The sequence below is a fragment of the Ambystoma mexicanum genome, chromosome 9 (genome assembly GCF_040938575.1).
Source record: "Ambystoma mexicanum isolate Mex_15411 chromosome 9, UKY_AmexF1_1, whole genome shotgun sequence".
NCBI classification, from domain to species: Eukaryota; Metazoa; Chordata; class Amphibia; order Caudata; family Ambystomatidae; genus Ambystoma; species Ambystoma mexicanum.
Genome location: NC_090931.1, coordinates 1,078,318,568 through 1,078,333,759, shown reverse-complemented (window position 1 = coordinate 1,078,333,759; position 15,192 = coordinate 1,078,318,568). Strand labels below are relative to the sequence as shown.

Sequence of the window (15,192 nt, the reverse complement as noted above, 5' to 3'; positions counted from 1 at the left end):
AGGACCGCAGTCACCGAGACAAAGTAGAGTTAAAGATAAATTTGTTTTTTGACCCGGATAGAGTACACCAGGCCCACAGTCACTAAGTGGAGAGGCCTCTGACCAAGAAGATCATTCATATTCCTTGCAGACCCTGGTCAGCTGATTACGCTACTTCTCCGAAACAATTTTTCAAAGCAGTCTTCATCAGATTATCCAAAACAAAGGAAAAACAGTGTTCGTATGCCACCAAATGCTGCTGCAAACTGTGCAAAAAACACCTGTGCTCCGAGGCTGGAGCCACCGGTATTCTCCAAAGAAACGGTTCAAAGTGATATTCACCGGAGATAAGTTTTTAATCAAAGGGCAAAGACAGATGACAGGGGCTGCACACGAAAATGCATTTTCTCGAGTCTTTGAAAGTTCAGATTGAGGCGATCCAGTTTTCAGCGCTGTGTTAACTGGCTAAATTGATGTTGGGTCAGTTTTATAAGAGGACAAGGGTGTTTACAGTGTTCTAACTCAGAGGATGTCCCCTTAATGCCAGCCCGCTTGTTAGAGGGATTTTACGCAGTGCTTACTTCCTCCTTTTACAAAAACAAGTGGTTTGCAATCCCACTTACATCCAAGTCATAATCCGAGAAATAGGCAGTAGAGCGGTCAAGCAGTAGATAATGAGATGGCGCAGACACTGCAGCAAAGCATGGAAACACAGCAACACACTCGCCGCACACCGCTAAGCTTAGCAGATGGGGGCATGTTTTGTAAATTAGACGCCTCCCTTTCCAATAAAAGGCAAGAAAAGACTGCTGGATAGCTTGTCAATGAAAAGAGTATTGCATACGGCAACACACTCGCCGCAAAGATACAGTAATTTGTAAGTCAAACCTGCACCTGTGCTCTTGAGGCGGTCACTTTAGTTATGTTCTGGGGTAGATGTAGGATCTATAAGCGCACCTCCATTTGTCCACAATTCTTCCAATTCCTGATTAGACGAGTCAGGGACCTCATACCTTTTAGCACTGGTTACATATTTCTCACTGTTCAATGGCCAGCTGGTTAAAGTTCCAATTTTCTTAGATTGTCTCTTTTTCCTACGCAATAACTTCTTTCTCGATTTCTTCGAATTTTTCATAGACTGCGGTATGGAATGTATAGAATGATGTTGGACCATCTCGCTCCTTTCCCTATTACGTAATGCCAAGAGTCTGTTTACATGAAAGAAATATTTCTGACATTTCAGAAATATCTGCCCAGATAACATTTGGGTATTCTGATGGAAATTCATCCTCATTAAGGTAACATGTCCTGCAGCCTTAGTTTGGTTAACTTTATGAGATGGTATTAAACAGTTTGCCGCAGACTGCGCTCGATTGGTGATAAGAGGCTGCAGCATGGATTTTGCTACAAAGTTTGAATAAAATCTTCATGGCAAACTGCATTGTAACCATGAAAGAATGGATTTCAGGCATTGGGTCTACAATCATACTTTCGTCTTCAGTTAGGGGAGATTAATCTAATTGAGGAGAAAGATTGGGAGATGTGGATAATCTGTTAAAATCTTTAATAAGGCCTGCTTCTGACAAAACTCTATTCGTCTCAAGATTCACTGATTGGCCCCCCCGTAGAGACGATTTATCTGTTACTGCTGCAATACTGTCCCGCAGAGAGTAGCAGACATTCAATAAAGAGTTATCAATGTCAACATTTGTACCATCACTGTCTCTTAGACCATCATCAACGGGCTCCCTGCCGCTTGTCTCTGCCATCGACTTTACCAGCAAGGGGCCCATCTCAGTGATTGTAACGTGAGGTTACACCGGGAAAAAAGCTGCCATTTTCCCCTTTGTCGTTAAGTTTTTACAAATTTCCGATTCAGTTCCATGAGGATTTTCGACCGTTGTCATAGATCAAGTGCTTCAAGTGGATACACCAGGGGCCTTCCCCTTGGGAAGGTTATATTGCCCTTTTCTGTTTTGGGTTTAGGCTGCATTTTCTGTATAAACTATTTCTTTAAACAAAATGCAATGACACGAAACAATCAATATTAGTTGTAAGAGTCCGGGCACAGTTTAAAATAAATGTTTACCATCTTTCAAAGCAAAACACTGCCTGAAACGAACCTATCTCAACTGGCTGCGGACAGACGGGATAGAGATATGGCACTCACGCCGAATGCGCACGACTTGCCACAAATATAGTTTCCGGCCTCCTTAGGGCAGTACTTTGCCAGCAGCCAATGAAATGTACGAGTCTCGCCGGGCTCTGTGATAGTGCTCCAATTAACTCCAGCAGTTTAACAAAGTGGGTAGTAGGAGACAGCACTTGCACCGAATGCACAATATATTATCAGTTGGTGTGCAGTCGATGGGATGAATCTGCTTTGCTTTACACTAAATGACAAACTGCTTTCATTTATAGGAATAGTAATGTCTTGTGTTGTGGTTTCTTGCCTCCCTTAGAATTTCCATGCATCTGCTTGGGAGCGGTCTTTCCAAACTAGGATTTCAGGAGCCAGCCAAGCTGCTAAAATCAGAGTATGAAGTACTGTTTGCAAGTTGTGCCAGCTCTGAAACCCGCTGGGGGGCTGTATGGCCATTTTCATATGCCCACATTGATGCAATTAGAATCATGGTAAGTTGTTTGTTTAATAGTTTACCACCTTGAGTAGTAGTGGGCTTGGGGTTAGGGGGGGAAGAAGCGTAAGCAAATGTCCCTGCCCAGTTCATCCGTAGTGCATTCCCCAGTGACCTTTTCTTTGAGTTCCTGGATACGAAGGTGGGGCATTTCAGGTTTTATGCTGTTGCGAAAAGGTCCACTGTGGGGTGACCCCATTGTTTGAAGATCTAGTTGAGCGTGTCTGTGCTCAACTCCCACTCCTGATTTTGTTGCAAAACTCAGCTTGGGTTGTGCTAGGCAGCTGTTCGCCCCAGTAACATGTGCTTGGATGTAAATCAGTCAGTCAACAATGCTTTATTTAGATCTACAATGCATACAAGAAACAATACACATTTTAGAAAACATACATAGGACTTGCATAACCTCAACAGCAAAAAAATATTTTGAATCTAAAAATAAAAATGGTTTCCCATTGTACTCTTTTCATGGAGTAACCCTTACAGGAAATCTCAGCAAGGTGTTCAATAGTATTGCTGGTTGAGACACCCAAATTCAATGTAACCGACAACACCGGGCCATAATGGTCACTAAAAATACCTGTCTGTATATGCAACTGCTCTATCTAAGGCAATAAATTAACGGTCACCAAAATAAAATAATCGATAGTCTAGCTAACTCTAGTGCTCATATAGGTTACAGAGCCCGGAATATCAGCCAATCTGCCACTGACAGATCTCATTGCCAGCTTTGTGAGCCAGTGCCAAAGTTTCATACCTTCCAGCAGGTTTTTGGGTCATACATGCACAGTGATTAAATCTTCCTCTGGGTCATATAAATCTTCTGGTGGGCCATTTCACAGTGACATTCCAGTTCCCTGCCACAGATTAACATTACATCTTTATCAGAAGATTTAGCAGAATTCTTCAATTTCCATTTTAATCTGGGTAATAGTCCTTAATAATTGTGGGTGGGACTATTATCTATATTTGCAACAAATAATGGTTTACCCCTTTTAAATGTTAATTCAAACAATTGCATTTGAACATCCAAACGCCTAGCCACTTACGTAATTTTACAATTTTGGGACCCCTTAAATAGTCACAATCCCACCATAGAGTCTCCCTTTTCTTCCTCTTCTTGCCTTCATTTGATAGGCTGTGTAATAAATCCATCACTGTTTCCCTGGCCGTGACCTCCTCCTATGTGGCCAGGGGAGGGCAGCTGCTACCAGATGAACTGAATACTGCTGTAAGGTGATGCCTTTTCATTTTTTGCTGCTTTCAGACAATGATTTTACAACTTCTCTGTCCACCTTGCTCACCAGAATATCCTGGAATTCGAACAATGAAGACCAAAACTGAGGAATACACTATAAGGGGGCGATGGTTTATGGGTGGAGCTCTTTTACCAAGACTTTTGGTGAATTAAACCACATGCGATTAAAATATTAGGAACAATGGGGAAGTTTCACTGAACTTTATGGGTGATCCTGAATCGAACTACTCAAACTATGAAGCAGAGTTGGTTGCTTTTAAATATAATGGGTGTGTTGAGATGGGTGGGTGGTTGTGTCTGTTTTGTTGTGTGTTTCATTCGTTTGTGTTGTCAAATGAACGCACATTGTATTGGGTTAGGTCTGGGTATCTTGTAGATTCTAAGGTCATAGTTGCTGTTTACTTTGAATTCTATGTTAAACTAAGATTTTGTCTATAGTCCAATGACCTAAGCTGTGATTGTTGTTAGAATTGTTACTTTCTATTGAAAATAAGAAATAAAGAGTTTAAAAAAAAAAATATTAGGTTTTGGGTTCATATCTGGAAGGTTACACCATAAACTGAGTCCTTGCTACCTCTTCTTCCGTTAGGCAGCTATAGGACTACAAGCATTTGGATTAACATAAAATATAAACAAATTGCAATATAGGTGACAAATATACAGGGCATGGCTCTGAACAATACAGTCAGAACATGCAAGCAATGTATATGTATCAAATAGCATGTTTTATATAGCTTTTATCAAACACACTTAATCTTGTTTCTCTTCAATGTTTTAACTGCATTGGACAATTGGATCACCAGTTTACAAAAATGAGCAGGCTAGTAATTTTTGTTTAAATCCATCAGCCTGGACCACTTCTGACATATTTTTTACAGTGTGACCATGTACTTGTTAAAGAACCTAAACCATGTAAGTACAGATTGCCCTATGGCACAGCTGGAATTAATCGCTTTCTATCTGTTGAAGTGAGGAACACCGTCACTCCCTGTGAAAGATGTCACAAAGAAATGTAATTTTTCCGCTATACAAATGTTGAAAATTATGTAATATGCTGTCCCTCTGACAAGATGCAAGTCATTGGTGCTACAGCGTCACTACTAAAATGGCCTTAGCTATCCACAGTCACTCCGACATCAATTTTGCTAAATGCCTGTCCCAGCAGTCGGCACATGCAATTTTTGTGGCAGTGCATGGGGGAAAATAAGAATTCATCTGCACTAGAAGCTAGATGTTCATCAATAAGTGTGCTAGTTAGTTTGGCACACATCTCATTACAATGGATGAGGTGTATCTGTTGGGTTCTGGTGCAGCCTGGGCCTCAGAGTCCCTTCTTTCCTCCCTCACTGGGCAGCTGCAAATGTATAGCTTCCTGTGTTGCAGTGCACAGCGCTATCACTTCATACATTGGTGCTTCGTGCCACATGCACTGTGTGAAACCCTGATTTAGAATAACCTGTTTTTGCAGATGTAAGCATTGGGCACATGAATGTGTTTGGATGGGTGCATGAATTCCTGGGGAATCTTTGCACTGGGCTTGAGGCTTCCACCGCTGCTTTGGGTGATTTCAAAACGCCTTCCAGCTGCTGGATATCCGGATTGGACGTGGCAGGACTTGACGGAAGGCTTATTCAACAAAACATGATATGATGGGTGGAACGGGTAAGTTCGCTCGCATTGTGAGTTTAGGTTCTGTGATTCACTACTGGGGAGTGCATGTGGGGTGGCAACAGCTGGCAGTGCCACGTGGTCTGTGAGTCCTTGTTGCCTTTCTGGCCTACTTGGTGGCGAGATCCCAGTGCCCATGATAAGTGCAACCTCGATTCGAAATGGTACATAGTGGGACCTGTGACGAGAGGGAGCTGGGAGATCAGTTGGGAGATGAGGAATGCCGGAGGTGGTGGTGGGGGCGCAAGAAATTGTGTCTGGAACCTTGGGGTGGACCGGATGGTGCGTGGGGAGTTTCTGGACTTGGAGCCAGTCCCCCAGCCATGGGGTCTTGCGCCACAGGTGATGACCAGTCAGTGGTGTGGTGGGGGCAGGCAAAGGGAGGTCCGGGGGGTGATCAATTAGTCTTTGGGCCTCCAAGTAAGTTGGTGGGTGTACAATATTTCTGCCTTCTTTAATCTTCTTAGTATTTTTGGATTCAAGGTGTGTTGTGATCAACATTACAATAGTAAACAGTGGTTTGTTTAGGCTGATTTGTCGTAGGATCTTGATGGTATGAGGACTCATATGAAAGGGGGTTAGGGAGTTTGACAGAACGGACGTCCTTGTCCCCAAAAGGGGAGTCTATGTGTGAAATCCCACTTGCTGCCACCCATAGGGGGAATATCACGTAGCAGGCTCTCAAGAGGCATCTGTGGAAAAGCAGTAAGAAATATCTGATACAAATGCATCCATAGAGCGCTGTAAGGGGACCCTGGTTGCGGTTACATGGATGTGAAGTCTAGGCATTTTACGTTTATACTCGTCGCAAAATAATTGTTTGGATGGCTTCACCTTCTGAATATTTGTTGGAGTGTATTTGTGCAGAAGTGCCATACATGGTATTGAACTAGTAATCCGTTGCGACCTGATCAGACAGAGGTGCACCCTTTGAACATGTTAGGCTTGAATGAACACGTCTGTATGTAACACCATATCTGCACGGCAAGTATCAACAGTGTTGGAGAATTCACAAAAGAGTTCCTTTCAGCATGCTTGTGAGAGACCATTTACTTAGTGCTTTTACCACCTTTTGAAAAATCACTCTGGATTGCCCCAGTTGCTTCTGACGACTGGCCTGTGAGCCACTCCTTTAGAGTTTGCATGTGCAGAAGTGAAAATGGATTAAAGTTAATGCACAATTGTTTGGCCTGATAAAAAGGAATCTGTGTCAGAATTGTCTGTGCTGTCCTTTATGTGGTAAGCCATTGCCTTTCTTGTGTCGAGAATTGGCCCAATCTGGCTTGAGAGTAGGCTCGATTTTTGGGCTTTGATAACCCCAGCTTCTGCAGCAAATTGATTGTCACCTGGGTGTTGCAGCAATATCCTTTTCCTGGTTATGAACTATATAGGGATAAACTTGGTTCCCTCACGGCAGGCGAACTGCCACCCCTGCTAGGACCTTTGTGAAAACACAAGGTGCCAATGCAACAGCAAACGGACCTTGAACTGGAAACGTTTGTCCACTTTGAACAGGAGGTAACAACCCTGACCTAGAAGTATGCCTCTCATGTCAAGGGTTTCCATGGAATGCCCTTGTTTTAAACAGAGGATTCACTTCTTATGGTCATTCTGAATTTGCATGGATTGACAAATGTGTGCGCCAGGCTGCAGGTTTAACACCGTTCTCATTGTTAAAGTCTTTAAGAACTAAGAAATAGAGAAAATAGTGTTTTTCTTGACAAGCTACTTCTTTGATGGCCCCCTTTAGTAACTGTGTCCACTTCTGCTAGCAGCTAAAGCTGATGCGCTAGTAATTTCCGATGGTCTGTGATAGATCACATGGCTTTTCTAACAGTTTGATGCAGTAACCTGCCACGACTGTGCTAAACACCCACTAGTGTGATCCACTCGCATGAGTTTAGGAATTAAGTGGTTTTCCCCCTACGGCCGTAACATGCGAGAGGATCTGAACTGTGGAGTCCTTTTTTGGTTGAAGAGATGCCACCTCATGTGATTGCACCTCTTCCTCTAAGACGACACATTTGGATCTGCCTGAATATTGGTTGGTGCCTGACAGCCCTCTTGGGGTGCTGTGATACCAGCCACCATAATATGTTTTTGAGGACTGCGAGGTACCAAACGTGTAACAGTTTGGCCATGAAAAGGAGTACTACCTGAAGGTATGCTGTGACCATGAAAAGGTTTTCCTGCAACTTGGCCCAGTGCTTTTAATGTCTCAAGCTCTCTTTCTCATAAAGGGATCCAGGTGCTAATCAATTAGCGTAGTTTGTATCTCTGGGCGAAGGTCTGTACCCCTTTGCAATGCGGGTCACTTAATACTACCCAACTGCCTGCCGTTTTCTCAGAATCCAGAGTGTTTTTAATTATGGTGTTAGCTGAAAGCCGACCCTCCTCACCTATAGCCTGTACCCTTTCCTCCAGGCCACCTGGCATAAGAGCGCAGGAAAACCCAGTGTGCTCTGTTGTAACCCTATAAACAGCTGAGGTTGCCACCTAACATCCAAAGACCTACAGTATTTTGAGTTGCCTTTTGCGGGGGGAGGAACAAGACAGACAGCATCGCAGCACCCCAGTTCCACAATGCTATAACTACCAGAGAATCTGGCGTTAAAGGGCCCTGAATGTCCCCCGGATCATTTGGCAATAGCTTATACTTTTGCTCAATGTACATGTTCCACTGCCCTAGTTGAAGCTGGAAAAGGGAACGGAGCGGTGGGATACAATGGGCAATAGGTTTGTGTTTCTCCCAAGTGTGTCAGATTAGGGAAATCTCCAGGAAATCAACCTCCTTTTGTGTTATAAAGAACCCAGTGGCAGGCCTTTTTAGGGATACCCTATGATACTATGCTCCAAGAATCTCACAACAGTGGCTAATTTTAAACTTTTATTTGGAAAAAATAATAGATATTTGCAAATTATTTGAAAGTTTTAAGATTAGGGCAGATCCCTGCAGTATATCTTGTCCTCTGAATTGGCTCCCACCTGCCTACCCCAGGCTTCCTTATTCCCCACAATGACTCCAAATGTTGATCGATTACTGCCAATGCCATTCCTACTGTCTGAATCTGACCCTTACCCTAAGTGGGACCCCAAACCCAGTGGCCTTATCCAACATTCTCCTTTGGGGATAGTCCTAAGAGACCCAATGGTTTGCCTGGTTGATCGGTAGCTCTTTCACAGATTCATCTCACTTCCCTGTGAATGCTAGCTCTCCTCCCTCTCAATCCTTCCCACTTTTTGTCTCTTTCTTCACACTCCTTCCAATGATTGGACTCACTCTTATCCAATCCCCCACTCTCCAACTGGTCACTCCACTCTTCCTATTCTTAACTCTCTCTAACTCTCTATCGATCTCCCACCAGATTCCATCTCCTGGTCTTGTCTCCTTATGTCCACTGTCCTAGATCTGCCCGCCAACTCCCCCCTCCCCAGTCTTCCTGCTCCCCAAAAACCCCTCACTACTACCACTACACCTGCCTACTCCCACTTCCCTCTCTTACACAGAGCCTGTCACACCTACTCAACTGCCTCCACTTATGTCTCTCTTTCCTGAAGTCAATCTTTCATTCACCATCAACTCAATTGGTACCACCCTACTGGATCCAACACCTAACTTTCACTCTAGTACAGCTCTCAAATAGTCTCCTTACAATCTTTCTCCACCTGCAACACCCTCCTGATGGGTCTCTTGGTCCACGTTCTCCGCTCCAGACCCCAGCCAAACACTTTTCACTCCACCCTGAATCCGCTGGGTTTTTATAGCCCAGACTCCCTTGTTGTAAAGTTCCTCTTGGTTCCCATTTGCCAATCTCTGCCCGAGCTAGTCTCCTGGGGACCGGGACTCCCCCCACACACCCTGAAAGTATTTAAGAAGGCTTCTAGCCCCAGCCCCTTTTCCGTCTCCATTCTTGTGTAGGCAGCCATGTGCTCATGCTGCTCATTTTTCTTGGGATTCGCTTTACACTTTGGGGAGTTTTGTTTCCAACCAGGGTTAGGAAGGATGTCTGAGATTCCCCTGGTCCCCTGCAGTCTCTTTCCACTACCAGTCCTTCTGCTGATATTCCCACATGCTCCTGGGGTCAGTCTGAGGTTGGGTGGGTGTCCTTTCCAAATCTAGTCTCAATTCCATTACTCTGGTTCCGCTCTGGATTTTCCTGGTTGAGGCCAGGTGTATTCTGAGAGCTGAGTTCCAGTCTAATGTTCCAGTCCGGCTTTGCGGGTGTTGGGTGTTCTGAAAAAGGACCGAGCCAGGAAATAGGCTCATAGGTATTGAGGCAGGGATATTGGAGTTGAGGGACCCCATTTGCGTGCTCCCCAAAGCCACATCTGGGAGTAGGATCAGCCATAGCTGCACCCCGCTAGTCCACCTACCCCAGGTTGGGAGGAGTCCCCTATGCAACCCTGACAGGTCATGTCGAACTGGTTTTAGAGGGTTTGAAGTTTTTAGGAGGGCCCATCGGGTAGTCTAATGGATCCTACGGATCCTTTTCCCCAAAAGGGGTTTCAGCCTAATCATCCTACTCCTCTTCTAGGCCATCTGGATGGATTCAAGTCCTTCAATGGGGTGTATCCAGGACCATCCAACCCCACGTGGACCTAGAAGGCACTGAAGGAGTCTCCCTAGGAATCTAAACCTCATCCTATACACCTCTCCTTCCTTATGTGAATCTGCTTTGTGTTCTTATTGCTCCTCTTTCGAGGAAGTGAATTCTAGCAAACTCTTGCCTTGCAAGGCTGAAGATAGAGGTTGGCCTGGCTACAATTCAAATTTTTTTTCCCAGATAGATTTCAGTGTTAAATCAACAGGCGCTGAACGGGTGTGGACAGATGTCTTTGGTGAAATTGAGGTTTTTCTCTTTGATGCTTTTGGGAAAGATTTCAATGTGGGAAGCTCAGTATTGGTGTCCCTTAATGTGCGTGAGGTTCCAGCAATAAAAACAGTTTGGATCAAGCACTACTTGGTCTTTTTTGGGTTCTGTGAAGGACTTTACATGCCATACTTTGACAGTGTCTTCCACTGATCAGCAGCTGTGCGTTTGGAACTGATCGTGGGATGTTGGCTCTAGCATTGTGGGCGGGCTTCTCAACCCTTGAGGGCTTGGAAGGTGTTTTAGTTTTGTGTTTGGCTCATGTTGCAGTTTCATGGACACCAGAAAGGGTTTCTTTAGACTGTCGGTTACCTGGTCTCTGGAGCAGGGGGGCTGCGAGGTTGTCCCTGTGGTATACACTTTTAATGGCTTCTCAGTGTCCGACTCTTCCCCTTCCTTCAAGTTTTTTTCATTTCAATGAAGTCGAAGGTGGATGTTTTAGAGCGTTCTGTGGTTTGGATGCATGGCGTGGGCTGCCCAGTGTATTATAATGCATTGTGTTATGTATAAAATGTGTGCATGCTAAACAATTTTCCTCTGTATGGTCTCTTGGAAGACAACGACTGCGGACTCAGTGTGTCCTGCCAAGAGAACTTTGAACTATTGTAAGTGCAAAATGCAAAAAGTGTATTCTCCATTTGGAATGTAGCAACCAAGTCAACACAAGTGTAGTGGGGATGTGTAGGCACTCTCCATGTTGGTGAAAATGTTGAGTCCCTAGCCCTCCACTCTCCCTTGTGTTACAGAGGGCAGCAGTTTAAGACAACTGGAGTCAAGACTCAAATCAATGATTTGCAGATACTCCATGCAGTGGAGTTGAGAATTAGATTGGTGCTGACAGTCTGTGCCGTTCAGTATCAAGGGGTGCGTGAAATCAAAATTACTTTCTCTGCACTCTCTCACGTAGGCCCAAGCCTTTTTAAGTATTATAATCTTTTAAATACGAGAGCTTTATTCTTTTCCTGTGTACATTTACGCACAGGTTTAGAGCAGAGGGTAGTGCAAAGGTCAGGTTACTTAACAGAAGCCAGAACACTACTTTAGATTTGTATCTCCTTATATGTAATTGCAGGCCAAGGAGAAAAGCCTGTGAAACGGAATTCTTTCTCTCGAGCCTTTTAGAAAGAAACCACACACCGTGATATAAGGAATGGTTTCTTTCTGTTCAGCTTCTGCTGTGTTTTGAGTGCAGATGCTTATGGAGCAAACAGAAGCATTGTGCATATTTGTTTTCCTAGCATTTTAGGATGGTATCTATATAAGTAAAAATGTAAATGTTCGTTTGTTCAAAATCAAAAATCTCCGAAAGTTCTTCACCAATTGCTTTGAAATTTTGACACAACGTTGCATTCCAATACGCACATGTTTTTATGTATCTACCATATATAGATGTGACAGGTAAAAACTTGCTTTTTTGCATGTTTTGAAAAACAGCGCCATCGGTTGGACGTAAAAGCAACACACGCTACAGAGGCAGGATACCGGCTGGGACTGGAGTGAGAGGGCCAGGGGCTGGCACTGGGGAGGAAAACAGGCAAAGAGGCGGACGCGCAGGGAGAGAGAACCCACCCAGCGCTCGGGCAGAGAGGCCGGGCAGATACCCCCAACTGGGGCTCAGAGGAGGACGTGCACACTGAGGCTCAGGGTCTAAGAGAGGGGGGCATCCACACTGAGGCTCAGGGGCTAAAAGAGGGGCATCCACACTGAGGCTCAGGGGCTAAAAGAGGGGCATCCACACTGAGGCTCAGGGGCTAAGCGAGGGGCATCCACACTTTTCCATTTAACCAGACTGAGTCACAGCAACGCATGGCCGGGTACAGCTAGTAATTAATAAGATAGAAAAACTGAGTTACAATTGAGAATTATCTTTTGTAACCAATTATGCTTTTTTTCTCCAGTGAAAGCAAACCAGTATTGCACTAAAGTATTTTTCAGAGTTCCTGTGCTGTGTATATTTATCATCAAGATGCATCGTTTAGTGTGTTCATACTCATTGTGTAGGAAAAGGTTTTCCACAAATGTAATACATTGCTTGAAACCAGACCTCTTTGCTGAACAACCGTTTTGTTTCTAATGGGGCTTATTCATGTTCATGTTTTGTCATGTTTGGTTGCCTGGTGCATACTTGTTACACTTACTGGAGGCAAATCATTTTTACACTTATAATTTAATTGACACTCTACAAAACAATGAGTAAGCAAGCTCTAATTTACATCCATTCAGCTTTAACTTGCAGTCAATGGGGTACATTACAATAAACGGTCAGTGACAGCAAAGCCCTTGCTTTTTTTATGTAGCGCTTCGTGCATGGTTTATCCAACTTCTAGGCACTGTGATTATTATACCTCAGTCAATAGTCAGTTTATCGACCTCTGAAGTAAGTGAGCCAATAAGATAGCCCAGCCGGTTGATTGCTCACAGCTGCAATCTAACTGTAATATGCAGATTCGAATCCCAGGAAAGGAGTATCAGCCTTTGATACTCCTGAGGTAGATAAATGAATACAAACTTTGATTAGGTGATAAGTGTATGTAAATATGTTCTATGTACATTGCTTTTCCCGAAAGAACTATATAAATAACAAATCATGAACTCTGCCCAGCCAACATTTACCATGAAATTAGGTATAGAATTTAATCCTTACTGGTTTGCGCTGTTGTATCATAACATTGGCAGTAGCAGTTGTTGCAGGAAATGAGGACTTTCATTAAATATCAAAAGACAATTCTACAGAACCTCAAAACACATACCACCATTCAAGTTTGCTTTACTGTCTAATTGGATCGTTTTTTTTAGTTTAAAAATTAAATTGGATACAGAAGAGATCAAATGGGCAGGCCTCAGAAATAATGAAAAGCATATTGAGTGACTTATCAACCTGTATTAGATTAACACCCCCTTCTGCAACATGTTTTAGGAAGTGAACGAACTGCAGAGTGGCTGGGAATTGGTATAAAATTTGTATATAACTCATTTGTTTTTCCAAGGCTGAATTCCTTCTAATTATGGTTTATTGAATACCTGCTATGCAACGCTTTTCTGATTAGAGTTAGCCTGCGTATTTTAACTAGGGGCTATCAATGTTAAATTAGTGCCATCTTTGAGGATCTTGCACTGCTGAGGCAATTAACTGTTCCTGTTCTATGGGGGTGGTTCTCCCACTGCTGTATCTGTGAGGCACATGCTGGGCATGCTCTTCGTGACAGTAATTTAGACTGAGGCCTATGATGCTCCAGTAATATGCGAGTGTAGCTTGTACTGCTGTGGTGATGCCCTTAATTTACCTCTTCAGTGTGGGGGTGCTTGCATGGATCCATTCCATGCAGTTCCTTCTCAATGCAAGTGGAACGTATACTATTTTGACCCACAATTTATCTGTTCCAAGTGTGGTAATCTTGCATGGTTGAGGCTCACAATATTCCTGTTCTAAAGGAAAGCATGATCTACTGAGATCCATGGAATACCTTTTCTATATTAGGAGTGGATTGTGCACGACTTTACACCCGTTTCATATGAGAGGAGCTTTTACTGCGCACACACATTCCTGATCCATTCTCTGTGAGGGCATTTTCCATCTTTGCTTTACACCTTGCACTGATCACCACATGTTCTACATATTTAAAGCTTGCACTGGGGTTGCCCTGATTCGCCTTTTCCGTTTTTGTGGGTGAAGTCTGCACGGTTCCTACTCAAGCTGACCTGTTCTGTGAGAATCGTTAAAAAGTTTATACTGCTGTTGTACCCTTTCTTTATATGCAAGGGAAACTCAGTGTTAGTGCTCGGCTGTTTCATTTATGAAAGGGCATTTGTGCTACTGCACCATGTGCTTTATATGCGAATTGTGAGTGAAACCTGGTTTTCTGTCAAATGCAGAAAGCTGCTGCATGGTAATGATTTCCATACAGTGTTTGCACACGTTGGCTGGATCTCACATATTTTTTACTTTCTTGCAAAGGAGAAAACTAATTTTTACTCTCTTGAAACCAAGTTTACTATCAAAGTTTAAAAGTAGGGAATACAATATTCCCGGCTCAAAATCCTATCTGGAGCACTGCTCTCACTTGACCAACAAAAAAGGTTGTATTGTGTATTGATTTTGTTTTTGCTCTAATTTGCTCACTTTTTTCTTTTTTGTAGAAGTGGGGTAAGACTCTCCACACTCCTACCAACGTACCAATGCTGCCTTAATCCCAAGCCACCATCTACATTTTTTGGGGGGAATGAGAGCAGAAAAAACAAAATTGGGCCAATATGCTTTGAGGAAAAACAAAATCATCAATAGACCGACTTCCCCAAAAACAAAAATAGGACATCTATGGGTGGAGCATCATGGGTACATAAACGACTCCCTTTTTACTTGGAAGCATTCCAGCCCAACCACTAAACAGTCTATGCAAAGCATGCAAGTCTAAACAGATATTACTTCTAACCTGCATGCCTGCATGCGTGTGTCCCAAAATTATAAATAATCCTCAAGTGTGACAAGAAAGTTTGCAGAGGCCAGCACTGGATAAGCGTACACACTACCACCACTACCGTCGTTATTGGTGCAGTACAATAGCTGATAAATATAACAAATGAAATCTCATCAGTAACAGCATTCGCACCCATGGAAGGGCGTTCAGCCAATCAAGTGGCTGAACAGCAGACGAGAATACACATTTCCCCCAGCCGCTGTCCCAGCCACTCGAGGCCCTTCCCCAGGTGGATCAATTCTTTTTTTGTTTTGTTAATGTTGGGAGGCAATAGGGAGCCTCTCTCTTTTATCTCCTCACCCTCC

General features: G+C 43.6%; 1 protein-coding gene across 3 annotated transcripts in view; it reads right to left on the bottom strand.

Annotated features, from left to right (window-relative positions):
* Positions 1-15,192, bottom strand: part of ACVR1 (activin A receptor type 1) — a 903,677-nt gene that overhangs the window by 52,545 nt on the left and 835,940 nt on the right. The gene's annotated exons all lie outside the window — the stretch shown is intronic.